At 37.6% G+C, this 26,816-nt stretch overlaps 1 non-coding gene and 1 pseudogene across 1 annotated transcript; both read left to right on the forward strand.

Annotated features, from left to right (window-relative positions):
• Nucleotides 1-306: 306 nt before the first annotated feature.
• Nucleotides 307-9,686, forward strand: LOC126006081 (periphilin-1-like; annotated as a pseudogene).
• Nucleotides 9,687-24,282: 14,596 nt separating this feature from the next.
• Nucleotides 24,283-24,414, forward strand: LOC126007920 (small nucleolar RNA SNORA51). The gene has a single exon (XR_007495391.1). It is a non-coding gene; the product is annotated as a small nucleolar RNA SNORA51 (small nucleolar RNA).
• The last annotated feature ends 2,402 nt before the right edge of the window (nt 24,415-26,816 follow it).

Raw genomic sequence — 26,816 nt, forward strand, 5'->3', positions numbered from 1 at the left:
ACTCTCTGCTTCGTAAACATTAGTTCTTCTTGGGGCTGGAGTGATAGCGCAGCAGAGGGCATTTGCCTTGCATTTGACTGAACTGGGTTTGATCTCCAACATCCCATATGATCTCCAGAGTCAATCAGGAGTAGCCAGGAGTAATGCCAGGTATGGTCAAAAAAATAATAAAAAAAACACCAAAAACATAAAACTAATATTATTACATTCTCTATTAGTTATCCAGTGACCTTAAGATTGAGAAACACCCTTTCTGACTGGAAGCACCAGCAAAGAGCGCTTGCCTCATGGCTGTGAGGTGTAGCATACAGTAGCAATGAAATGTGGTCTGATAGACGATATGATTATGAAAGAGTTCCAAGTGATTAAGTACCTCTAAAAAATCCTGCCCTGGAGTAGTTAATTTTGTGCCAAAGAAAACACCACTGATAGACAGACCTGATGAAGGAAGCTACAAAAGATGTTACAGTCATGTTGATTACTGAGAATATGACGAGGGCCACAGTTTTTCTCATGATGGAAGAAGCGGTCCACCTCACAGAAGAGATGAATCTAGCTATCTATGTACAAGAAATTATCATTCTGAAGGCAGACAACCTGAATACAGGGACATGGGACATGATAGATGGCGTTAGAAAAAAAGGTTTCGGGGCTGGTGAGATGACGCTAGAGGTAAGGTGTCTGCCTTGCAAGCGCTAGCCAAGGAAGGACCGCAGTTTGATCCCCCAGTGTCCTATATGGTCCCTCCAAGCCAGGGGCAATTTCTGAGTGCTTAGCCAGGAGTAACCCCTGAGCATCAAATGGGTGTGGCTGAAAAACGAAACAAAACAAACAGAAAAAAAAAACCAAAAAAATAGAAAAAAGAAAAAAAGGTTTCAGGGACATATGGATGATATGATGATATACATTAAAAGCCCTAAAGAGTCTACAGTAAAATTCCTAAAAACAATTAACCAATACAACAAAGTGGCTGGCTACATTTCAATACACAAAAGACAGTAGCGTTTCTCTATACAAATAACAAAGTAGAGGAGAGAGAAATTAAGAATACAAGTCCATTTAAAATAATATCAAAAATATTAAGTACCGAGGAATCAACCTTACAAGAGAAGTGAAGGACCTATACCAGGGTAACTTCAAAACACTGCAAAAAGAAATTGAAGAGAATCTAAGGAAATGGAAGAACATCCCATGCTCATGAGTAGGTAGAATCAATGTAGTCAAAATGACTATCATACCCAAACTTCAATATAGATTTAATGCAATCACTATCCAAATTCAGGCATCATTCATTAAAGACTTAGAACAATAAATCATAAAATTTATCTGGAACCACAAAAGACCCAGGATAGCCAAACACATACTGAAAAACAAGAAGCTGGGTGGCATCTCTTTATCTGAACTTAGGTTACACTATAAAGCCATAGTGATCAAAACAGCATGGTACTGGAACAAAGACAGAACCTCAGACCAATGGGTTAGAACAGAATTTTCAGGCATAAATACCCAGATATACAGTCAGCTAATATTTAAAAATGAGCCAAGAACTTGAAATGGAACAAAGAAAGTCTCTTCAGCAAATGGTATTGGTACAACTGGAAAACCACCTGTAAGAAATTGATAATTGACCTATACCTCACTCCTTATACAAAAGTCAACAAAAAATGGATTAAAGACCTTGAAATCAGACCCAAATCTATAAAAATTTATTGAGGAAAAAATAGGCAGAACACTCAAGATCTGTATATCAAAAAAGTCTTCAAGGATGGAGCACCAATAGCAAGAACTTCAGCATCAAACATAAACAAGTGGGACTACATCAAACTAAAAAGCTTCTGCATGGCGAAATAAACCCAACTTAAAACAAGAAGACAGGTAACTGAATGGGAAAAAAGTCTTTGCACTCAACACATCAGATAAAGGCTTGATATCCAGAATATACAAAGCACTCACAAAGATGATCCCCCCCAAACCAAATAAAACCATAAAAATGGGGAGATGAAATAAATAGACATTTATCTGAGGAAGACCGAAAGATGAGCAACAAACACATGAAAATGTGCTCACCTTCACTCATCACTAGGGAAATCCAAATCAAGACAACAATGAAGTATCACGTTACATCAGTGAGGATGGCTCACATCCAAAATAACGGGAAAGATCTATGTTGGCGGAATGTGGTATGAAAGGAACTCTCATCCACTGCTGGTGGGAATGTCCAACCCCTATGGAAAACAGTCTGGAGAGTGCTCAAGGAACTCCGAATTGAGCTGCCATTTGACCCAGCAATTGCTCTCCTAGGTATCTACCCCCAAGTCGGAAGGAACATTCATCCCAAAGTATATGTGCACCCTACTTTTTATCACAGCATTCAGTATTATAGCCAAGTCTTGGAACCAACCTCAATGTCCAACAACAGATGAGTGGATCATTAAGATTTGCTATCTGGGGCCGGGTAGGTGGCGCTGGAGGTAAGGTGTCTGCCTTGCAAGCGCTAGCCAAGGAAGGACCGCGGTTCGATCCCCCGGCGTCCCATATGGTCCCCCCAAGCCAGGGGCGATTTCTGAGCACATAGCCAGGAGTAACCCCTGAGCGTCAAACGGGTGTGGCCCAAAAACCAAAAAAAAAAAAAAAAAAGATTTGCTATCTATACACAGTGGAATACGACATGACTGTTAGAAATTATACAAATATGGACTTTGCAGCAACGTGGATGGACCTAGAAAATAATATGTTAAATGATAAACACAGAATAATAGCACTATTCTGAAGTACCTACAGGGGTCTCAAATTCACGGCCCGTGGGCTGCAGACGGCCCTCCGTACAACATTTTGTGGCCCTGCCATAGAGGAATCTTTTTAATTTTGTTTTGTTTTAGTTGTTTGGGTCACACACCCCAATGTTCAAGGCTTACTACTGACTTTGCACTCAAGAACCACCCTGACTTTGCCTCCTGCGGCCCCCAGGTAAATTAAATACAACCAATAGTCCATGAACAAATAACAGGGTTTAACAGGGTAGAAACCCCAAACACTGTAATAATCAACATAGACTGAAGAGTAATGCCCCCCCAAAAAAGGGAGGAGAAACAACACAAAGCCTGACTACACATTATACCATAAAGAAACCAGCAACAGCAGAATCAGCAGATAGAGAGAACAGGTATGTTCTTTTTTTCTTTTTAATTTTTTTATTTTTAATTATGAGAACAAAGATGCAAAGAAAGAGGACAAGGTAAAGTTACAGTGGAAGATCAATCACCCATAACATAATTCTCAGAAGAAGTCCCCTTGCTGATATCTTAACTTTAAACTTTCAGCCAAAGAACATTAAGATAAATAAAACAGAATCCATGTACAATTACTTTGTCCCTCAAGTCCCCAGATTGTAACACATTATAATATTTCTTAACAGCACAGAAGGCAATCTAACGCCATAAAACTTACATAACTCCTTAAACATTAGAGGCATAGTATTTTTTACATTTCCATGTACATGCATCTTAGCTTAAGTTAACCTCAATTTTTAAGTGGGTTTCTTTTTTTAAGGATTAGAGTCAAAGGAGCACAGTAAAAAACGGTGTTAGAGTGGCAATTGTTGTTTGCATAGGTCCACCAAAATATGAGAGGCATGGAAAGGAATAACCTTGGCCTAAATACAAAGAGACCCTACCCCTGAAGTTTCCTGGCATAAGACCAACTCTAGGCTCCAGGCAAGTTAGATCGTCCAATCCAAGACATTGTCCATAGTGCCAACACACTTTTCACACAGTCTCTGTTGTTGGTATCATGTTTCTGTATTAATGATCCTGGAATCTGCATATCCTACATTGAAGTCAGGATGTGGAGCGTCCTCTCGTTTCACCTCACCATTAAAGGGAAAAGCAGGAAGCCCTGTCCTGTAAGCAGGTTGTTGTTGTTAAGTCTCAGTGTTAAGGGAAGTCTCTGTTGAGCAGGTCGATGTCTGAGCAGTGGTAGGGTCTTCCGTGGTAGAGGATTGCTTCCAGGTGATGTTATAGACAAATCTGGATGCTTCATGGATGGCTTCCCTGGTTCAGGGGTGAATGGAAAATGCCCATTCTTCTGAGGCCTGTGTCAGGTCATTATGTCAATGTTCAGGGTGTAAGGTCCTTTTGCACTACAAGATTTGTGTATTCCAATCTCTATTAGATAGGATCTTTGTATGTTTAGCATTTTCTCATTTTAATGTGCCTATGCAATAAGGAGCAATGCCACGTGGCGTTATTGGTGCATATGGGGGACATAAGAACAAGTCCAATAATCCCCATGACATGGTTCAATCATAAGCATTAAACTGGGAGACTCTTTCACCAAAATTCCTTGTTGAACAGCTCATAAAGAGAAGATAAAAAGTGGTTAGAATCATCACTGTATAAGAGAATATTTAGTAAGATTTATAGTTGTCAGGAAAAAACACAACATATTCTAAAGACATACATGTCCATTTTATGTCTTTTGAAACAGTTCAGGGTTGTTACACACAATGCACAGCTTTGGTCTGTGATTAGGATTGTGCAGTACTGAAGTTAAAAAGAGTAATGTAGGTTAGTGATGTTTGGGGCGGGTGAGAGATTTAAGGAGTAAAAATGAGCTTTGAAGGGGTGTGGGAAAGGGCAGAATACAAAATGGACATTCTGGATATGCAAAAATAATATAAAGATAAGGAATACTCTTAATACAAGCAGTGCTAGCAGGGGCTAGTGCCCCTGCGTGATTTTCCATATGCAGAGTGGTCAGAAATTGCCAGTGACAAACTTAGCGCAGCCAAGCAAATCTCAGCACACTCCAAGTTAGGACCAACCATTTCTGGCCGCCTGGGCTGCCACCCCAGAAGGCCTGGAGGCCTGGGGCAGAAGAGGGGAAGTTAGGGAGAAGGCCTTCCACATGGGGTCTCCCCCAACCCCATGCTGGCTAGAGCTAGCCTCCAGCTCAAGAGAGGATCGAGAGAGAGCCGGAAACCAGGATCTGCCCACCCTACACCCTGTGACCTTCCCTCCCTAGAGCTGAGGGAGGGGTGGAGAAAGCTTGGGGCCCCATCCAGGAGGGACCCCCGACACCCACCTTGTCTGGCCGCCTGGGCTGCCACCCCAGAAGGCCTGAAGGCCGGGGGCAGAAGAGCCTTAATAGGCTCCCAGCGCACCCAAGTTAGGGAGAAGGCCTTCCACATGGGGTCTCCCCCAACCCCATAGGTATGTTCTTTTACTACAGCCTTTTACTACAAAGGCCCACAATAACTTCTTAGGGATCTTATGCAGGATCACAGGTAAAGATTACAATGGGAAATCACTGAATCCAATGGAAACATTTCAAAACAATGCTTTAATGCCTTAACCTTACTATGTTTAAAATAACCTCTCAGTTTTTCTGTCCATAGGGGTTCTTGGATACAAAGGGTGGACAACCCAGTGTGGCACCACGGTGCTCAGTCACACGAGATACCACACCCAACTTGCATTATGAAAATGTCTTGATAAAACTCTTTAACATACCCTTTATCTCTAGATTATGTCCTCTTTTAGGACCTAAAGCACGTTACCAGCCAGACCACTATGACCTAGACTTATACTACAGGGCCTATTCATTTAACACGTTCAAGCAAACTAACATTTTCTTGCTCTTTCCTCCTCTCTTCTCACGACTTTTTTTTCCTTTCTTCTTCTTTTCTCCCTCTTCTTCTACATTTTCCTCCTCTTTATCATCAATTCAATCCATGTAAAATAAAAACCACAGATTGCTTCCTCTATAGGAAAGGAAAGCTAATATATAAGGTGCTGCGAACAATACTGCTAAGGGTAAACACCTATATAGATAGACAACACTAACACAGTGTTTAGTACTCGAGATGCGAAACCTATATATATCCAAATCTTGATCTATTACTTTCTTTACCTTACACGTACTATATTTACCTATCTTTCTGTACTCAGCTTATCTCTTACCCTCCCCATCACTTTTCATTAATATATACCTATGCTAACTTCTATATGTGTATATGTGAGCAAGGGCACAAAGAGATAGGAATCTTCCTTGAGAGCCAAACCTAAAATATAAACAACTCATACCTATAGCCTATATAGACCCTCCCATATACTATCTACTCCCCTTTCAGAGATCCAACTATCCCCTCACCCCTCAATCCCACCCCCCCAATTTCCCACCTTATTTAAATTCTTCAACCTCAGTTCTTAATTCATTAGGCATCAAGACCGACCTCCTACCCCAACGAACCAGTGCCCAGCACCCAAGTGAAGAGACACACACCCAAACCTACACCTCGTTCCTGGCAAGAGAATACAACCAACACCCCTACTGACTCATGCTATGTGGCCCTCCTTATCATCTCTACCTAAGGTGGACTGTGGCTTGATACCAGAGTTAGGTTAAAAGGATTCCCACTGCGTGACCTCTACCCAAGACCTCCCTGCAGCAAATCTTTGCTAAATCTCAAGAAGCTCAGGGTGTGTGTGATGAAAACATGCCTGGGAGCCCAAACCTCACAAGAAAATCTCAAAAGACAATGGGGAAGCCTATATTTTCATCATAAGTATAAGACCTACATAACAATACATCTTAACCAGTTTTTCCTCAAATGTAAGGTAATCTCCTGCATCATTTTGCTCCTTTAATTACTTCTTTACTTAATTATTTTTTAAAAAATATTTTTTCTTTATATATATGTGAGCATATATGCATATTTATTTTGTCCTATTTCTGTTTTCTTCGCTTTCCACCCCCAAATGCACCAGCAATATAATGTAGCACTACTTCTTTCTGTAAAGGCATACTAAAAAAAGGGGGAAATCTCACTTATATAAACAAGCTCTTATCTACTAGGGATAGAAACTCTTTTTTACAACACAGGGGCATCTCCCACCTTGATTACATGTCATCTGGACCCAACTTGGACCCCAAGAAATTAGACATCGACCGTCCAGCCTTGACTCCTGAATCCAGACATAGACTCAACAACAGCTCCAGGAACAAAATCCCTTCTGGGGTACCCTTAATACTGCTCTGACACCAACATGTGACAGTTCTAAAATGATATCCTGAGAACGAGAAAATGGGAACAACTTGATCTAAGAGCAGGTTGTCCTACCTCACCAGCCAACGATAAGACAAAATCAGACAACTTGTCACCCCTTGATCTGTGCAAAAGCCAAGATCGCTATCTACATGGCCGTTACAACCATGACTGGACAGTACACATTCTGGAACCAACAACAAAGCTCTAGCCGACGTTCTGGTCTATGATCTGTATAACAAACAAGATCTCTAATGCCAGAGATCTGACTGAGACAATCACAACTGAAAGGGTCTTCTGGAAACATAACAAAAGACTATATCCCTGGCTCCATCCTAGAAGCAGTGCAATGACCATGACCAACAACTACAGAAGACATATTAAAATGACACTGAAGGAATAAAACTCTTAGAACCACAAAGAAAGGCTTCATCATAAGCCCCACTTCTTGACCTGTGCAGCTACCAAGATCTCTAGATAGAGGTTTGATTTTATCACCCATGACAAAGCAGAAGTCTTCCATACACCACAAAAGCACCAAGGGAAGAGTAAATGAACAGCAAAGGAGTCTGCAGTCAATCCCTTGACACTATACTTTAAGGGAGGAGAGACCCTGTATCTCCTAGGCCAAGGGAATTTCTTCTATAATGTGCCCAATATTTAGTATGCCTATGTGGAAAAAAAAACGCATGGGGAACAAAATAAACTTTTTAAATCTATTTATTTATTTTTTTTATCATTTTTGACTTCTTTGTTTTGGTGTAGATATTGAAGTTGATGTCCACAATCTTATTTTATGTTATTTTATCTTTCTCTTTCTTTTTGCGCTCTGGCATTGTTTTATTCCAGGACCAAGACTATTATGTGCTGCTTGCCTTTAGTGCTGTTGTGTTCACTGGACATTTTTATTTGATATTTCTTCTTGTACTGTTGTGGAATTTCAATTCCTTTTTTCCTGTCCTTTCTCAAACTGAGGTTGAAAGCCTCTAGAAGGACTACATCCATTTTTGACTTATTTGATTTTTACCCCATTTTATTGCTTTTTCTTTATTCAAACAAAATCACAGAACTTGAAGTATCTAGTTCTGCCTCTCAAACAGAGAGAGGAAATAAGGGAGGGTATCAGGACCAACCAGATATATGATCACTAAGTAGTAAGCTAGACACAGAAGAGACCACTTATTCTAGCAGCCCGGGGGGGTGTGAGGGTGGGGGATATGGGATGCAGGATGGGAACAGGGTTGGAGGGAGGGCAAATGTGGTGATGGGAATTCCTCTGATTCAATGTTAATATGTTTCTAAAATACTACTGTGAAAGATATGTAAGCCAATATGGTCAAAATAAAAATTATAAACAAATAAAAATAAATAAATTTATAAAGATTTCTATTCTTCTTATTATGTGAGAGATCAATCTCTTCATAAAAGAGATGCTTCTTTTTTTTTTTTTTTTTTTTTTTTTGGAGAATCATCTGTAGGCCACATAGCAGATCTGGCTCCAGTAGTAGAAGCTATTCTCCAGAAAGAAACAAAACATATTCTTTTCATCTGTCTCAACATAGAAGTAAAGAGAACTGTTCAGTCTTCAAAAACATCAGAGATACTTCCCCTCAGTTTCTTCAGCAGTTTCTTCCTCAAAGGCAGGATACACAGCACCGTTGTTTATTGTAATCCAGAAGAACCTGAATCAAATGCAACAGATGGCATAGAATTATTTGAGGACAGTCAACTAACAAGTTGCTCTAAAGCAATACCATCATCTCTTTTTTTTTACCCTTTTTAATATAATATCTTTATTTAAACATCTTGATTACAAATATAATTGTGATTAGGTTTCAGTCATGTAAAGAACACCCCCCTTCACCAGTGCAACATTCCCACCACCAATGTCCCAAATCTTCCTCCATCCCGCCTCACCCCTACCTGTACTCTAGACAGGCTTTCCAGTTCCCTCATTCATTCACATGGTTATGGGAGTTCTCAGTGTAGTTCTTTCTTTTTTTGTTTTTTAATCTTTTGAAGCAGCAGACTTTTTTTATTGATGGAAAGTTCTTCTTTTTTTTCTTTTTTATTAAACCAACTTTATTACATACATGATAATTGCTTCTTAAGGTTAAGATACACATCAATATATATGGTTTTATTCATTGACATGTGATTTATAAAAAGAAAAATTGGATTCTAATATCTTTGATTATCATATTTAACTGTATTGGTTCATTGTAATGTGCATATCTTTATATCCAAGTAATGTAAATTTATATTTTTAATAAAACCTGATAAATTACATCTTCAAAAAAATAAAGCAATAGCATCAAAAATCAAAGAAATTGAACAACTCACCACATTTTGTTTACAGTCAATATTGTGAAAATTTTGGGATGGTTGTGAAAATGCTAATTGAAAAAGATCCTTTATTAGAAAAGTCTATACAGTTTGCTTTGAGACAGAATTTACATAAAATAGGTGAGCAGTATGTTGAAGAACTCAAGCATTTTATTGCAGAGTATGACACCTCTGGTGGGGAATTTGGAGAGCCTTTTTAGATTATTTGCTGGGGGTGAGGAATAAAAGTTTCTAGGTTTTCCCCTTTATTTTGTAAATTCTTAATATATGGAATATTTGTGATGAAAATATATGCTTTGATAGTTGACCACATTTCCATATCAAATAATCACCTAAAATAGTCCATTAAAAAAGATTGAAAGACACCTGAGAAGATAAGTATTTATTCAATTATTTTGGTGTCCTGTGGTCTAATTGGGTAAAAACAATATTATGTTACTTCAGCCTTCTTGATTCTAGTCCATTGTTTCAGTAACTGTGTATTTCTATAGTGTCCAATATGAGCATTATTGACTTCATGAGGTCATTTAAGTTAGATTTAATTGAAATCAATTAAAATAGCAAACAACTATTTCTGACTTGCAATTATCATATTTAGATTTATTGATATCATATGTGATTAACAGTGTAGATTCAGAATATTTTTTAACAATTTTTTTCTTTATTTAAGCACCATAATTACATACATGATTGTAGTTGGGTTTCAGACATAAAAAGAACATACCCCTTCACCAGTGCAACCTTGTCACTACTAATGCTCTAATCTTTTTATATGATTATATAGTTTTATATTTTTTTATTGATAGGTGAATTATATTGATTGACTAGCATATGCTAAACCATTCTTGTATCCTTGGAATGAGTCCTGCTTTGTCATCATATATAAACTTCTTGGTGATTTGTTTATTTCTGTTTACTAGTATTTTTGAGGATCTTAATGTGTGTTCATTAAGGATATGGGACTATACTTTTTTTGTGTGTGATGACTTTGGCTTCCTTTGGAGTCAGAGTAATATGGGCTTCATACAAACTATTTCTATTTACTGTGTTTTTGTATCTTCAGTTTTCTAGAACACATTCAAGAGGACGATCACAAATCCATTGCAAACAATGTATTTAATGAGCACAAATTAAGATCCTTTCAACTAAGATTTGGCACAAGACAAGGTTTCTCCCTCTGACTAACTTTATTCAATATAGTACTGGAAATACTTGCTGTAACAATTAGGTAACAAAAATACATCAAGGGCATCCACATAGGAAAGGAAGAAGTGAAATTCTCGTTGTTTTCAGATGACATGATACTGTATACAAAAAATTGTAAAGGCTCCACTGTAAATATTCTAGAAAAAATAGACTTGTATAGTAAAGTAGAAAGCTACAAAGTTAATCTGCAAAAGATACATGTCTTCCCTATAAAAAATAATTAAAGAGAAAGAAAGATATTTTAAAGAAACTATCCTATTCACAATTGTGCCTCAGAAAATTAAGTAGATTGGACTCAGCTTAAATAATGAGGTAAAATAGCTATATAAAGAAAACTGCAAAACACTTATTCAAACAATAAAAGAGGACGCAGGAAATGGAAACATATATCCTGCTCATGGATTGGGAGAATTAACAGCATTAAAATGTCAATACTTCCTAAAGCACTATACAAATTTAATGCGATTCTTATAAATATATTTCCCCTCCCCTGATTCCTATAAAATATTTATGACATTTTTCAAATTAGTGGATCAGATGCTCCTGAATTTCATATGGGGAAATAAATGTCCACATATAGCTAAAGCAGTCCTTGGTGGGAGGGAAATGAGAGGAATCACTTTCTCCAACTTTCAATTGTACTATAAATCAATAGTCATTAAGACAACATTGTATTGAAATACATGCAGACAATTAGATAAATATGTCTAATATTAATGTCTTGAATGCTGATATATATTAAATATAATGAGAATATCTTTATGGACAATAGGTTTATGAACAATAAATTTTTGGTGAACAAGCAAGAAATACAAAGTAGAACAAAGAAAGCCTTTCCAACAACTGTTGCTGGGAAAACTGGTCAATTACATGAAAAATATGATCTCAGTCCTCTTCTTATTACTATGCACAAATTTCAAATCAAAGTGGATTAAAACCTTGATATTACAAGTGAAACCATAAGGTAAATAGTAAACACTTGAGTAGGAACACTCCATGACAATGAAGCTAAAAGCAACTTCCAGGGAGGAAGACCACTGGCCAAGAAAGTTGAAGCAAAGAAAAGCAAATAGGGCTATATTAAACACAGAAGCTTCTGTACCCCAAAGTAAAAAGTGACTAGGACACAAAGACTACTTGTGAAATGGGAGAAAATTTTCATCCAGAACCCACCAGTATGGGGTTAATATCTACAATATATAAGACACCGATTAAATTTACAAGGAAACAATTGAACCCCATTAAAAATGGGGAGAAGAAATGAACATATATTTTCTCAAAGAAGAAATACAGATGGTTTAAAGAGCACATGTCAAAGTGTTCTTTATCAGCAATCATAAGGAAGATGCAAATCAAAACAACAATAAGATATCATCTTACACCACAGAGACTAGCACACACCACAAAGCAAACAATTCAGTTGGTGGAAATGCAGAATGGTCCAACCTGTTTGGAAAACAATATGGACATTCCTCAAAATGCGAGAAACTGAGTTCCTATATACCCAGCAATATGACTTCTAAGGATATACTCCAAAAACACTAAAACACAATACACTTTGTGTTTCAAAAATACATTTTTGAAATGCCCTCTGCACTCTCATTTTCACTGCAGTTCTACTTACAGTAGCCAGCATCTGAAAATAATCCAGGTACTCAACAACAGAAAAGTGACTAAAGAAATTGTGGTACATCTACACAATGAAATACTATGCAGTCACTAGGAAAATAAAATAGTAAAATTTGCTTATGAATGATGAACTTTGAGACAATTATTCTGAGTAAAATGAGCCAGAGGAAAAGGGAAATAGAATAATTTTATTATTATAAAACCTAGAGATAATAGACGCAAATGTCATGAGGTCCAATCCATGGTAGAAAGCTCACCACAAAGAGCAGTGTGTATAGCTAGAGTAAAGAAGGGTGTACTAAGTAAAGATATTTGGAAAGGTAATTGGAATTGTTGGATAGAAATCTTCACTGGAAGTGGAGAAACTAACAGGCAAGGCACACCTCCATTAAAAATGGTGCAAACCACAATGCCAAAAAGGAAAGAGAGAGAGAGAGAGAGAGAGAGAGAGAGAGAGAGAGAGAGAGAGAGAGAGAAGGAATAGGAGAGAGAAAGAATCAATATTCCTGACCTAGAGCAAGACAGTGGTTTGGAGTATGGGTAGAAGGGAAACGGATACATCATTGCGTGAAAGATACACTACACTGGTGAAGGATGTTGTGTGAATAAAACTCAACAATGAGCAATTCTGTAACCACTTTGATTAAATAAGCAATTAAAAAAACTTTGAGAACTGGCCTGTTTTGACCTATACCTGGATTATTACCATTTGAGTGACAGCTCTGGATGTAGAGGTTCTGGTATTATTATCTGAGTGACACCTACTAATATTGCCCAATCTAGCATCTTTTTTATTTGTAGCTGTATTTATCTCCTTTCTGTCCTAGCTGAATACCTCTTTACTTTCATCTTATCTTTCTGAGGCATAAATTAATTTATTTTGAATCATAATGTTGGTTATTAGTCAAAAGCTGTTGACCTATTACCTTCCATCTTCTTAATTGTTTATCATTCAGTCACCAATGTCAAACCAGAATTTTAGGGGCTGCCTTAAATATGTCTAATTTTCCAACATCCATGTTTGGTCCTTTATTCCTTTAAAATGTCTTACATAAACAGTTTTATCATCTCCTAACTTCTCTAAAGAAATTTGTTGATGACAGTAGAAAAACAGAACTGGTTGATTATAATTGAAAATTGTCTCCTTTGGAATGGGACTACAAAAGACAATTTCTAGTTTTGAATAGATAAATTTCTAGAATATCTATAGAAATGACAGGGAAAGTAGGTCAAACATAGCCAACGGTTGATAGAGACAATAGGATTAATAAAATTCTTAATAATTAGAAACAAATTTGAAAACCATAACTCAGAGTATCAAGATATTATTGTAGGATAGTAAAAGAGAATTTTAAGTACTAAAAAGAGCATATTTTTAAGGCTGCTACAAAAAATGGTCAATTCCCTGTACTAAGAATCTGTTAGTGATGGTGGTAATTGCATGGGATACAAAAAAGACACAGAATCTAATGCAGAACAGCATTTCAAAATGTTTGCCAATGTAATCTGACAAGTTCTCCACAAATGGTTTCCCACCTAAGGGAAGGGAAGAATAGACAGGGATAGAAATTCTTTTCATAGTTCTAAATCATGTATCTATAGAATAATTAATGATTGGGAAAGTTATATAGATTTTTCCAGAAATACCTGGTTATCATTGTCAGAGAAATCTGAAGTAAGACAAGGTTTTAGGAGATATTTACAAAGTTGTCCGTTTTCCTTAAATTTTTCATCATCCTTGGTGAGACAAAAGGAAGAGGGCAAAATTACTTAGGGTTGAGAACATTTTTATATGGCTGATTTCAACACTATTACTTTGCTAGTGAGCTGGAGATGAATATTAAATTGCATTGTTGTTTATATTGCTGTTTTCTTCTTTGTCCAATAATACAAACTCCTAGAGGAAAGTGAATATGTCTTAGTAATAACTTCAAACCCTCTGATAGATAATACAGGGTACTTAATAGAACCTCAGTTGTAATTTAGAGTGAATAGTCAGTCATTTACTATTTTATCAGTTGGGATATATTTTTTGAATTTTTTTATTTAAATAAAATGCATTACATAGGTGACATAACTGATCACAAGACATTTGTTTCATGATAAGGAAAAGCAAAATTATTGGACAAATATAGAAAGAAAAAACATAAAAATGGGAGGGAAGGAAAAAGAAAGGATAAAATGTTCATAGATCTAGCAATTCCACTTCTTGGTACCTACTCCACAGGACAAAAAAAAATATTCAGAAAATACAATAAAAAAGAAAAAGTTCATTATTGTATCTACAATAAAGTCATTAATACACTAGCAGAAGGTTTAGTAAGCTCTTTTTATAAAGATAAAAAATACAATTAAAAATTGTTTGCATAGACAAAGCAAAATATGGGTAAAATAGAAAGGAAAAACCTTTGACATAAAAACAGTGAGACCTTACCTATGAAATATCCTGGTATAAGACCACTACAGACTCCAGGCATATTAAATAGTCTAACCGCAAAGTCTCTTTCTGTAGTTCCAGGAAAGCTTGTCACAATCACTGTTGTTGCTGTTAGATGTCTATGGTTAGAGATCCTGGTTTTTCTACAGATCTTATGTGGAAGTCAGGGTGACACACAGCATCTTTTTCTCACCATTAAGTGGCAATGAAGAGAACCCTGCCCTGAAAGCAGGTTGTTGCTGTTACCAAGTTATCAAGGTGTCATATGAATGCTCTCTGGAGTAAGTTGATGCCAGGGTAGCAGTAGGGCCTTCCCTGGTAGAAGTCCAATTCCTGGTGCTGGTGTAGAATGCCATGCTGTTTCCATAAATGGGGTTCAAGGTTCAGTGGTGAATGGTCTTTTTTTTTTACCACACCCGTTTGATGCTCAGGGGTTACTCCTGGCTAAGCGCTCAGAAATCGCCCCTGGCTTGGGGGGACCATATGGGACTCTGGGGGATCAAACCGCGGTCCTTCCTTGGCTAGCGCTTACAAGGCAGACATCTTACCTCTAGAGCCACCTCTCCAGCCCCTATAAATGGTGAATGTTCTATCTCCTGAAGCCTAAACCAAGTTGCTAGGACAAATGTTCAGAGTGTAAAGCTTCATTGCAGTTTAAAATTAAATAAAATTAATGTGTTCCTAATTCTAGTAGATAGAAACTTGTTTGCATACTTAAGATCTCCCTTTTTAATGAGCCTATACAAAAAAAAAACAAAAGGAACAATGCCACATAGTATTACTGGTGCATATGGAGGTAAAAAAAAAAAAAACAAGTTAAATAATCCTAATAACATGGTTTTATCAGAACTAAAAACACTAGAGAACCTTATTTACTAGAATAATAAATAATAATAAATAATGCCTTATTTAGTAGAATTTCCTACTACTTGGGCCAGAGCGATAGCACATTGGTATGGCATTTACCTTGCATGAGACTGACACAGGACAGACCTGGGTTTGATCTCCAGCATCCCAAATGACCCCCAAGCCAGGAGTGATTTTTGAGTGCATAGAAAGGAGTAATCTGAGTGTAGATGGGTATGGCCCCAAAATCAAAATACTACTACTACTACTACTACTAATAATAATAAATAGAATCCATTACTAAATAGTTTCAAATAAATGGGGGAAATTGCCACTACATAAGAAGATAGCAAGATTTATATGTATTGAGAAAATACATCTAAGAAAATATTCAAAGGAGATATGCATGTCCCCTTTAAGTCTTTTGAAATAGTTTTGGGGGGGCCGGAGAGATAGCATGGAGGTAAGGCGTTTGCCTTTCATGCAGGAGGTCATTGGTTCGAATCCCGGTGCCCCATATGGTCCCCCGTGCCTGCCAGGAGCAATTTCTGAGCCTGGAGCCAGGAATAACCCCTGAGCACTGCCGGGTGTGACCCAAAAACCACAAAAAAAAAAAATAGTTTTGGGAGGGGGGATAAAATCTGGAGCACAGTTTCAGTCTGTGAAATGGTCGTATGGAGTCTATAAAATAGCTCTCAGCAATCACATATCAGAAATGTCTTCAAACTTAAGAATTCTCAGAAATTGAATATGGTAGTGAGCTGTATACTTTCTAAGAGAAAGAAGTGCTAAGGCTAATCTGACAGGAAGTCTATGATATAAATTGAAATGACTTTGTGCAGATGATAGCGCATGTTTGAGAAAGGAGGACTGATGGGAAGAAAGGAGGTTTTTATAAAGACACTGAAACCCAGGGGAGGCTGAGAGAAGGCTAGAAAGGAGGCTTCATTTGAGCTTGGTGAAGGAGATTAGGACAGGTGTCTTCCTATTCCTGCCACAACACAGAACTGACAAAGAATCAGCAATGGCACTGGAACCCAGAAGGAGGCTGGGTAAAGACCCAAAAGGAAACTCTGTTTTCATTTGGTAGAAGAAATTAAGACCTGAAGTTTCCTATTTCCTCCCTAATACACACCTGGCTAACCTCAAATGGCAAATGTACAGTGATGACACTGAAACCCAGAAGAGACTGATAAATTAAGATATTGCTAATGCAGTGAAACCAATTTAGAAATTTGTTTTCTGGGTTTCTTCTGTGTGACCTGAAACATCGCAGAGGTCTTGGGCCTCCTCTCTGCTGTCTTTGCAGCCTGAGATTTTGATCTTCTCTACCATTGTTCCCTGAGGGCTCATATTTTTAGAGGTGAGTGTCATGCCCAGAAAGGGTGAACCAGAGGAAAAGGCAACTCCACTTCACTTTGAGGCTGCATGCATCTTCTAGAATATAATGAACATCACCACAACACGTAGAAAAATCCACAATACAAGCATGAAAATGGCGAAACAATGCAGGCCAACACCAAGAATGGAGAATAAAGATGACAACTCTGATGACACGAGAACTACCAAACACCTGATTAGTCTCTCAGATATGGAGTTTAGAGAAAAAATATGGAGGATGTTCACAGAATTCACTATAAGGATAGGTTGAGTTGATCAGAATAGAAATAAGAATCAAGAGGATATGAAGATAGAAATTATAAAACTCAAAACTGAAATAACAGGTCTGAAAAACTCAGGAGATAAAATTAAAACCTCAGTGAAAAGCCTCTCCAATAGAGTAATAATAGCTGAGGATAGTGTTGTGTATGTAAACATTTTTGTGGGATTATTATGTTACTGACCCAACCCTAATTGGTGATTGTGTCCTACCCTAGGGTGTACCTGGCATTCTGCTCCCACCCTAGGATGGTACCTGATTCTGGGGCATAAAAGCAAGGGTCTGTGGAAGGTGAGGGACTTTTTTCCTGGGGCCCATTCTTAGGCCTTTTGGCTTCTGCCTCTTCACAGAACAAAGAGCTGTTTTCTTCGGAATCTTGACTGCCTGTTGGCTTTCTTCCCACCACATTCACCTCAAAACCGCCGGCTGAACAGGGTAACAGACGCCTGGTCCAAGGTGGAGGAGAAAGGCCTCACCCTCCATCCCTCCATCAGTCAACCTCATCAGGGGCTGATTTGCAACAGATAGAATCAATATAGCTGGAAGATGAGATGCATAACAATTCCATACAGCAGAAGTGATTGGAAAAAAAGCCTTACAGCAAATAATCGGACAATGAAAAAATTACTCAAAAATGTGAAGAGATGAAAATAGAAGTCTTTGTCAAGTTCAACAGAAACAACATAAGAATCATTGGAGTCCCAGAGACTCAAGAAGAAAATTCTCAGGAAAAATCAGCAGTCAAGGATATCATCGACAAGAAACACCCAGAGTTAAAAACTACATGCAACAAAATCCTGCTTGCCTGAAGAGTACGAGCTAGAAGAGACCCAAAGAAAAGTACTGCAATGGGGCCAGTGAGGTGTTGCTAGAGGTAAGGTGTCTGTCTGCCTTGCAAGCGCTAGCCAAGGAAGGACCGTGGTTTGATCCCCTGGCATCCCATATGGTCCCCCCAAACCAGGGGCAATTTCTGAGTGCTTAGCCAGGAGTAACCCCTGAACATCAAACGGGTGCCCCCCTCAAAAAAGTAAAGTACTGCAAGACATTCTAGTCACAATGACGAATCCCATAGTGATAGAATGCTAAAAGAAGGAAGATCAAAAAAGCAAATTACATTCAAAGAAGCCTCCTTAAGGTTTACAGCAGACCTATCACAAGAGACCCTCATGGCCAGAAGGCAATGGTGGAAAATAGTGACAAAACTCAATTAATTAATACTTCACCTAGAATACTGTACCCAGCCAGATACACTTTCGGGTCTGAAGGACTTATACATAGCTTCATGAATAAACAACAGCTCAGAAACTTTGCAGACTCAAAAACAGCCTTAAAAGAAAAATTGAAAGGTTTCCTTTTAGACAAGACCAACCAGGGCTGGAGAGATAGCATGGAGGTAAAGTGTTTGCCTTGCATGCAGAAGGTCAGTGGTTCGAATCCTGGCATCACATATGGTCCCCTGAGCCTGCCAGGAGTGATTTCTGAGCACAGAGCCAGGAGTAACCCCTGAGCACTGCCAGGTGTGACCCCCCAAAAAAACCCAAAAATCAAAAACAAAACAACAACAAAAAAAACAAAGACAAGACCGACCTACAGACACACCAAACTTCTACACAAAGATGACACTAAATACCATGACAATTATCTCTCTCAATGGCAAAGAACTAAATGCACCAGTTAAGAGACAAAAAGTAGTTAAATGGATCAAAAAACTGAATCCAACATTCTGCTGCCTACAGGAAACACACCTGAATAGTCAGAATAAACATAAACTCAAAATCAAAGGCTAGAAGAAAATTATCCAAGCAAACAACACCCCTAAAAAAGCTGGAGTGGCCAAACTGATATAAGATGATGCAAATTTTAGACTTAGAAAATTGTAAGGGACAAAGATGGATATTAAATACTAGTCAAGGGACATGTACAACAGGAAAAAAATCACACTCCTTAACATATATTCACCCAATAAGGGAGCAGCAAAATATTTACTAAACTTGTTGACAAATCTGAAAAAAATATACCAATACCAACACAATAATTATGGGAGACCTCAACACTACCCTGTCTCTCCTTGATAGGTCAACCATACTGAAACCCTAAGTAAATATACTAACCCTGAAAAGAGAAATGGAAGGAAGTAAACTAGCAGATATATATAGGCACTCAATCCCCAGAAGCCTGGATATACATTTGACTACAATGCTCATGGGTCATTATCCTGGAAAGACTCCACGTTGGTCCATAAACTATACCTCCATAATATCAAATAAATAGAAATCATGCAGACTATCTTCGCTGATCACAAGACACTGAAATTAGACTTAAACTATAAAGGAACACAGGAGAAAAACTTGTAACACCTGGAAATTATACATTCTGCTACTGAACAACCAGGGCCTGAGATAAAATCAAAGAGGAAATCAAAACTTTTCTGAAAACAAATGACAATGAAAACACAAATAATCAGAATTTATGAGACATAGCAAAAGTTGTACTGAGAGGAATATTTATAGTTTTGCAAGCACACATCAGAATGGAATAAGGGGCCCACGTGAATAATTTAATTACATAGCTTATAAATTTAGAAAATGATCAACGAAAGGAATAAAAATAGATAGGCAGAAGGAAATAACAAAGCTGAGAGCAGAAATCAATGAAGTGGAAATCCAAAAAACAATTTGAAAGATCAACAAAGGCAAAAGTTGGTTCTTTAAGAAAACTAAACATGAGAACTAAACATGAGAACCTGCAAGTAATAGATAAAATCTTTGACTCCTCCAAGGTTGAATAAGAATGAGGTAGCATATATACACAGCCCCATAACTGTTGAGGAAATTAAAATGGTAATCAAAAGTCTTCCGAAAAACTAAAGCCCAAACCCAAATGGGTTTACTAATAAATTCTTTTAAACCTTTCAAGAGGAAATACTACCAATCCTTTTCAAGCTCTTTCATGATATTGAAGAAATAGAAATACTTCCAAATAGTATTTGTGAAGCTAATATCACCTTGATATCAAAACCAGACAGAGATTCTGGCAGAAAAGAAAATCACAGATTAATATCCCTGATGAACACAGATGCATAAAAATCTTCAAAAAAATTCTGGCAAATAGGATTCAATGCATCATCAAGAAGATGATTCCAAGACCAAGTTAGATTTTTCCTAGGAAAGCAAAGATGGTTTAACATCCATAAATTAATAAACATAATACAGTATGGCAACAAAACCAATAATAAAAGCCATATGATAATATCAGTAGATCCACAGAAAGCATTCGATAAAGTCCAACACTCATTCTTGATAATAACTCATTGAGATGGGAATGAAAGGAACTTTTCTCAATATAGCCAAGGCCATCTACCACAATCCAATGTTAAATATTATTCTTAATGGAGATAAACTAAAAGCCTTTCCTCTAAAATATGGAACAAGACAAGGCTGTCCTCTCTAAACACTCCTATTCAACATAGTACTGGAATACTTGCTGTAGCAATTAGGCAAGAAAAAGATATCAAAGACAACCAGATAGAAAAGGAAGAAGTCAAGTTTTCACTGTTTGCAGATGAAATGATACTATATTTAGAAAACCCTAAATACTCCATCTAAAAGCTTCTAGAAACAATAAATTCATATAGCTAAGTGGTAGGATACAAAATCCTTCTAATATACTATAAAATATAGAGAAGACATGAACATTAAAAAAACAATTCCACTGGGGCCAGAGAGGTAAGGTGTCTGCCTTACAAACGCTAGCCAAGGAAGGACTATGGCTTGATCCCCCAGCATCCCTTATGGTACCCCCAAGTCAGGGGCAGTGCTTAGCCAGGAGTAACCCCTGAGCATCAAAAGGGTGTGGCCCAAAAAACAAAAAATATATCCAATTACATTAGTGCCACACAAACTCAAATATGTTGGAGTCAACTTAAATAAAGAGTTGAAGACCCTATACAAAAAAACTACAAAACCTTGCTTTAAGAAATAATAGATAAAAAAAGGAAATTGAGATACACACCCTGCTCATGGTTAGCAGGATTAATATCATTAAAATAGCAATACACCCTAAAGAACTGAACAGATTTAATGCAATCTCTTTAAAGATATCCATGACATTCTTCAAAGAAGTGGATCAAACACACCTGAAATTCATTTGGAACAATAAACTCCCACAAATAGCTAAAGTAATCATTAGCAAAAGGAGTATAGGATGTCATACTTTCCCCAATTTTAAACCGTATTACACAGGAATAGTCATTAAAACAGCATAGTATTGGAATAAAGACAGATCCTCAGATCAGTGACAGAGACTTGAGTATTCAGATAACTTTTGCCAGATATACAGTCAACTAATCTTTGATAAAGAAGCAAGATCCAAAATGGAGCAAGAAAAACCAATTCAACAAGTAGTTTTGGCACAAGCTGTTAGTCTCTTGCAAAAAAGCGATCTCAGACCCCTACCTAACACCATGCACAAAGATCAAATCAAAATGGTTTAAAGACCTTTATATCAAGCCTGAAACCGTACAACACATAGGTAAAACATTTCATGACATTGAGATCAAAGACATCTTCAAGGAGGAAACAGCACTCTATAAACAAGTGGAAGCAAAGTTAAACTAATAGGACTATGTTAAGCTGAGAAGCTTCTGCACCTCAAAGAAAATATTGCCTAGGATGCAAAATCCACCCACAGAATGAGAGAATCTATTCACCCGATACCCATAAGACAAGTGGCTAATATTAAAAATATATAAGGCAGTGACAGAACTTATCAAGAAAAAAATGATCTAACCCCATCAAAAACTGGGAAGAAGAAATGAACCGACACTTCCTCAAAGAATGGCCAAAAGACTCTAAAAATGCTCCAAATTACTAATTATCAGGGAGATGCAAATTAAAACAACAATGAGGTGCCATCTTGCACCACAGAGACTGGCACACATCACAAAGAACAAGAACAATCATTACTGGCGGGGATATGGAGAGAAAGTAAGTCTTTTGTTTTGTTTTGTTTTTGTTTTTTGTTTGTTTGTTTTTGGACTACACCCATTTGGCGCTCAGGGGTTACTACTGGCTAAGCACTCAGAAATCGCTCCTGGCTTGGGGGGACCATATGGGACTCTGAGGGATGGAACCGCAGTCCGTCCTACACTAGCACTTGCAAGACAGACACCTTACCTCTAGCGCCATCTTCCCGGCCCCAGAAAGTAACTCTTATTCACTGCTGGTGGGAATGCCATCTAGTCCAGCCTTTATGGAAAACAATATAGAGATTCCTCAAAAAATAGAAATTGAGCTCCCATATGATATAGCTATACCACTCCTAGGGATCTACCCTAGGAACACAAAAATACAATTCAAAGATCCCTTTCTCACAGCTATATTCATTACAGCACTATTTAAAATAGCCAGACTCTGGAAAGAACCCGGATGCCCCTCAACAATTGAATGGCTAAAGAAACGTGGTACATATATATAGTGGAATATTATGCAGCCTTCAGAAAAGATGAAGTCATAAAATATTCTTATACGTGGATGTACATGGAATTTTTATGCTGACTGAAATAAGTTAGAGGGAGAGAGATAGACACAGAAGAGTCTCACTCATCTATGGGGTTTAAGAAAAATTAAGGACACTATTGTAATAATCTCCAGAGATAATAGAGATGAGTGCCACAAGGAAGGGCTCACAATATGAAGATCACCACAAAGAGTAGTGGTGCCATTATGAAAACTAACAACTAACATGACAATGTTAATGAATGATATATGTAGAATGCCTGTCTCTAATAGAGGCAGGGGCCTGGAGAAGAGGAAGAAGGGAGAATTGGTGGTAGGAATATTTCACTGGTTAATTGTGTGTTTTTACTATGACTAAAGCCCTATTATAATCATTGTGCTTAAATAAATACTTTTTTCCTTAACAGAGCACAGAGACGATAAAGCCTATCATTCTTTTTTTTTTTTTTTTTTTTTTTTTTTGGTTTTTGGGCCACACCCGGTGACGCTCAGGGGTTACTCCTGGCTATGCGCTCAGAAGTCGCTCCTGGCTTGGGGGACCATATGGGATGCCGGGGGATCGAACCGCGGTCCGTCTCCTAGGCTAGCGCAGGTAAGGCAGGCACCTTACCTCGAGCGCCACCGCCCGGCCCCCATTCTTATCCCCAATGTACCAACAATGGAATATGGCGCTGTTCCCTTTTGCACAGGCATAATAAAAAGTGAAAATTTTATATATAGAAACAAACTCTTATCTAGTAGGGATAAAATCCCTAACACTTTATAATATAGGAGCACCTCACACACTAAAAACGTGTCATGAGGACCTGACTCCATATGATCAGACAGCACCAATAACGATTCCCAGATCCAAACAAAGACCCGACACAACTTCATACAACAGTAGCAGGAACCAAATTCGCCCTGTGAAATCTCTAATACTGCTCTGGCACCAATTTGTGATAGGTTGATACAAAAACCTGAAAATGAGGAAATAGCAAAAACTTGATCCAATAAAGGTTACCCTATTGTATCACTAATGATAAGATGAAATCAGAAGACATGCCATAGTTTGATCTCTGCAAAAACCTAGATAATTAATTACAGAAGAGTGACTATAACAACTATGACTGGGCAGAAGTTTTCTTAGGATCAATAAGAAGGATCATAGCCTATGCTTCAGCCTAAAATTTGAACAAAAAACAAGATTTCTAATCCCAGAGTTATGACTTTGACAACCACGACTGAGCAGAACTTCTGGCGCCATAAGGGAAGACTCTATCCTAGCTTTGACCTAGTATCTATGCAAAAAAAACAAGATCATAGTGTAATTATTTTTGTGACTGCACTAAACAATCCCTGTGGTGAGCTTCATTTCAGGAGCTGGACTCTGAGAACTATCATAACAAAATGTGACTGAATGAGGGAAGTAGAAAGCCTATCTAGAGTACAGGCCTGTGTGGGGTGGCGAGGAAGGACACTTGGGATATTGGTCATGGGAATGTTGCACTGATGAAGGATTTTATGTATGTATGTATGTATGTATGTATGTATGTATGTATGTATGTATATATATATATATATATTAAAAATAAAAAAAAGAGAAGAGAAAAGATAAGGCCTCCCAATTCTTACCACAGGCTGTGTTCTTTACACTGACTGTATAGAAAAAGGAGGTACAGTAAATGCACATCATGTACACTTCAACCCAGGCTCTTTGCTTGGTCTGTATTGTGTATTGGGGACAAAAATAAACCAACCCAGATCACTAATTACAGGAGTTTTACTACAATAAATGTGATGGAACAGATCTTCTAGAACCATAATGAAGGACTTTATCCTAGAGGTTGTCCTAGGACCCATGGAAATTCCAACATCTCTAGGTATAGAGAATTGAGTATGTCATCCACAACTGAACAGAAATTATCCTGGCACCATAAAAAGACCTTGGGGTTTGAGAATGAGCGTGTATAGAGCCCATAGTTGCTCCCATGACAGTATGCTTCAAGTGTGGAGAAACTCTGTACCTTCTAGGCCAAGGGAACTCCCTCTAAATTCCCCAATAGTTACTGTGCCTATGCAACACACACACACACACACACACTCACTCACACACACACACACACACACACACACACACACACACACACACACACACACAGCCTTGCCACACCAGCCCTTCATATTTTTCTTTTCTTTTTTTGTGGTTGTTGTTTCGGTGATAATTTTTTGTTGCAGCTGCTGTTTTTTATAATTGCTTGTTTTTGTTTTGTTTTTATTTGTTTGTTTTTGTTTTTGTTTCTTTCTTTCTTCTTCTGAATGGTATTTTCAGTCTCTAGACAGATTCCCCCAGCATTTTTTTTCTCTTTTTTTTCCCCAACAGAACTGCAGAACTTGAATCATCTTGTTCTCTCTCATAACTTGAGTCGGGGGAATGGATGAACTTGAATCATCTTGTTCTCCCTCGTAACTTGAGGGGAAAAATGGATGGTACCGGGAACAACCAGTTGCATGAACATTGAGTGGAAATAAGAATGATCAGGTTTAAGCACCAAACCCAAAACCAAGGACACCATAATTGATACCCAATCTACAATAAGCTATACACAAATGAAACCTTTTACACTAGCAGTCCAAAGGGCAAAGGGGGTAGGTATGGGATGTATGCTGGGAACAGGAGTGGAGTGAGGACAACACAGGTGGTGGGAATGGCCCTAATTCTTTGTCACTATGTACCTTAAATATTACTGTAATTCATTTTATGACAATAAAAATTATTAAAATAAATAAAAGCAACAAAAAAGAAATTTGTTTTAAGTAGTTTGTATTTACCTTCTTTTAAAACTTGCTATCAGGACCGGAGAGATAGCACAGTGGTAAGGTGTTTGCCTTAGGACAACAGATATAGGATGGACGGTGGTTCAAATCCCAGCATTCCATATGGTCCCCGAGCCTGCCAGAACCAATTTCTGAGAGCAGAGCCAGGAGTATACCCTGAACGCTGCTGGGTGTGACCCGAAAACCAAACACTAGCAGATTAACTAAATTCTAATAGCTATATAATAACTTTAATTCCAGTAGAGTTTTGTAGGATTTAAAGGATATTTGGTCTAATCCTGCTCTGCCATCTTTCTGAGTTCCTATTCAAATATACATCATATCTTCATGTCACAGAAATATAGCAAAATTAGAAGGGAACAAAAGTGTTTATTGGATAACCTCCACCAGTTTAGTCAGGCTTGGGTTCAGAATTGGAAAAGTATTGTATAAAGGTTATTAAATTTAAGCATTTCTGTGAAAATTTTGTTTCATCACAGAACTCAATATATTCACATATTACAGGAGAATTTTAGTTCACTTTTGGAGACAAACTCATTTATATATTATAATTTGAACACTTTATGGTACTTTCACATTTTAATGGAAACTTTAAATTTCTTGTAACTTTCATAACTTTCTTTTTAAAAATAATTTTTATTTTGACCAAAGTGAATTACAAATCTTTGACAGTAATATTTTAGGTACATAGTGACATTGAATCAGGGGCATTTCCACCATTAGTGTTGTCCTCCCTCCATCTCAATTCCCAGCATGCATCCCATATCCCCCTTTTTTGCCCCCCCCCCCAGGCTGTTAGAATAAGTGTGTCTAGCTTGTTGTAGATTGGGTATCGGTTCTGTTGTCGTTGGCTTGGGATTTGGTGTTTAAGTCTGATCATTTTTTTTTTTTACTCAATATTCATATGCCTGTTTGGTCTTGCTACCATCCATTATTTCCCCCTCAATTTATGAGGCAGAACATGATGATTCAAGTTATGTGGTTCTGTTTTAAGGAAAGAAAAAGGGAAAACAGGGAGGAGGGCAAAAATCAAACAAACAAAAAAACCGGGAGGAGTCCATATAGAGGTTATAAATATCAATTTAAGAGAAGTTGTTCCTGGCAGGCACAGGGGACCATTTGGGATGCCGGGAATCAAACCACTCTGTTCAAATAAGCTTCTTGCAAGGCAAACACCCTAGCACTCTGACCCCAGACAGGGATTTTTAAATAAAAATACATTATGTATCATTGCTATTACTTTATTATTTTATGTTTAAATTTATATTTATTATAAAAAGAGATATAGAGGCATATTTTATGTCTATGTGACAT

The sequence above is a fragment of the Suncus etruscus genome, chromosome 4 (assembly GCF_024139225.1).
Source record: "Suncus etruscus isolate mSunEtr1 chromosome 4, mSunEtr1.pri.cur, whole genome shotgun sequence".
Lineage (NCBI taxonomy): Eukaryota > Metazoa > Chordata > Mammalia > Eulipotyphla > Soricidae > Suncus > Suncus etruscus.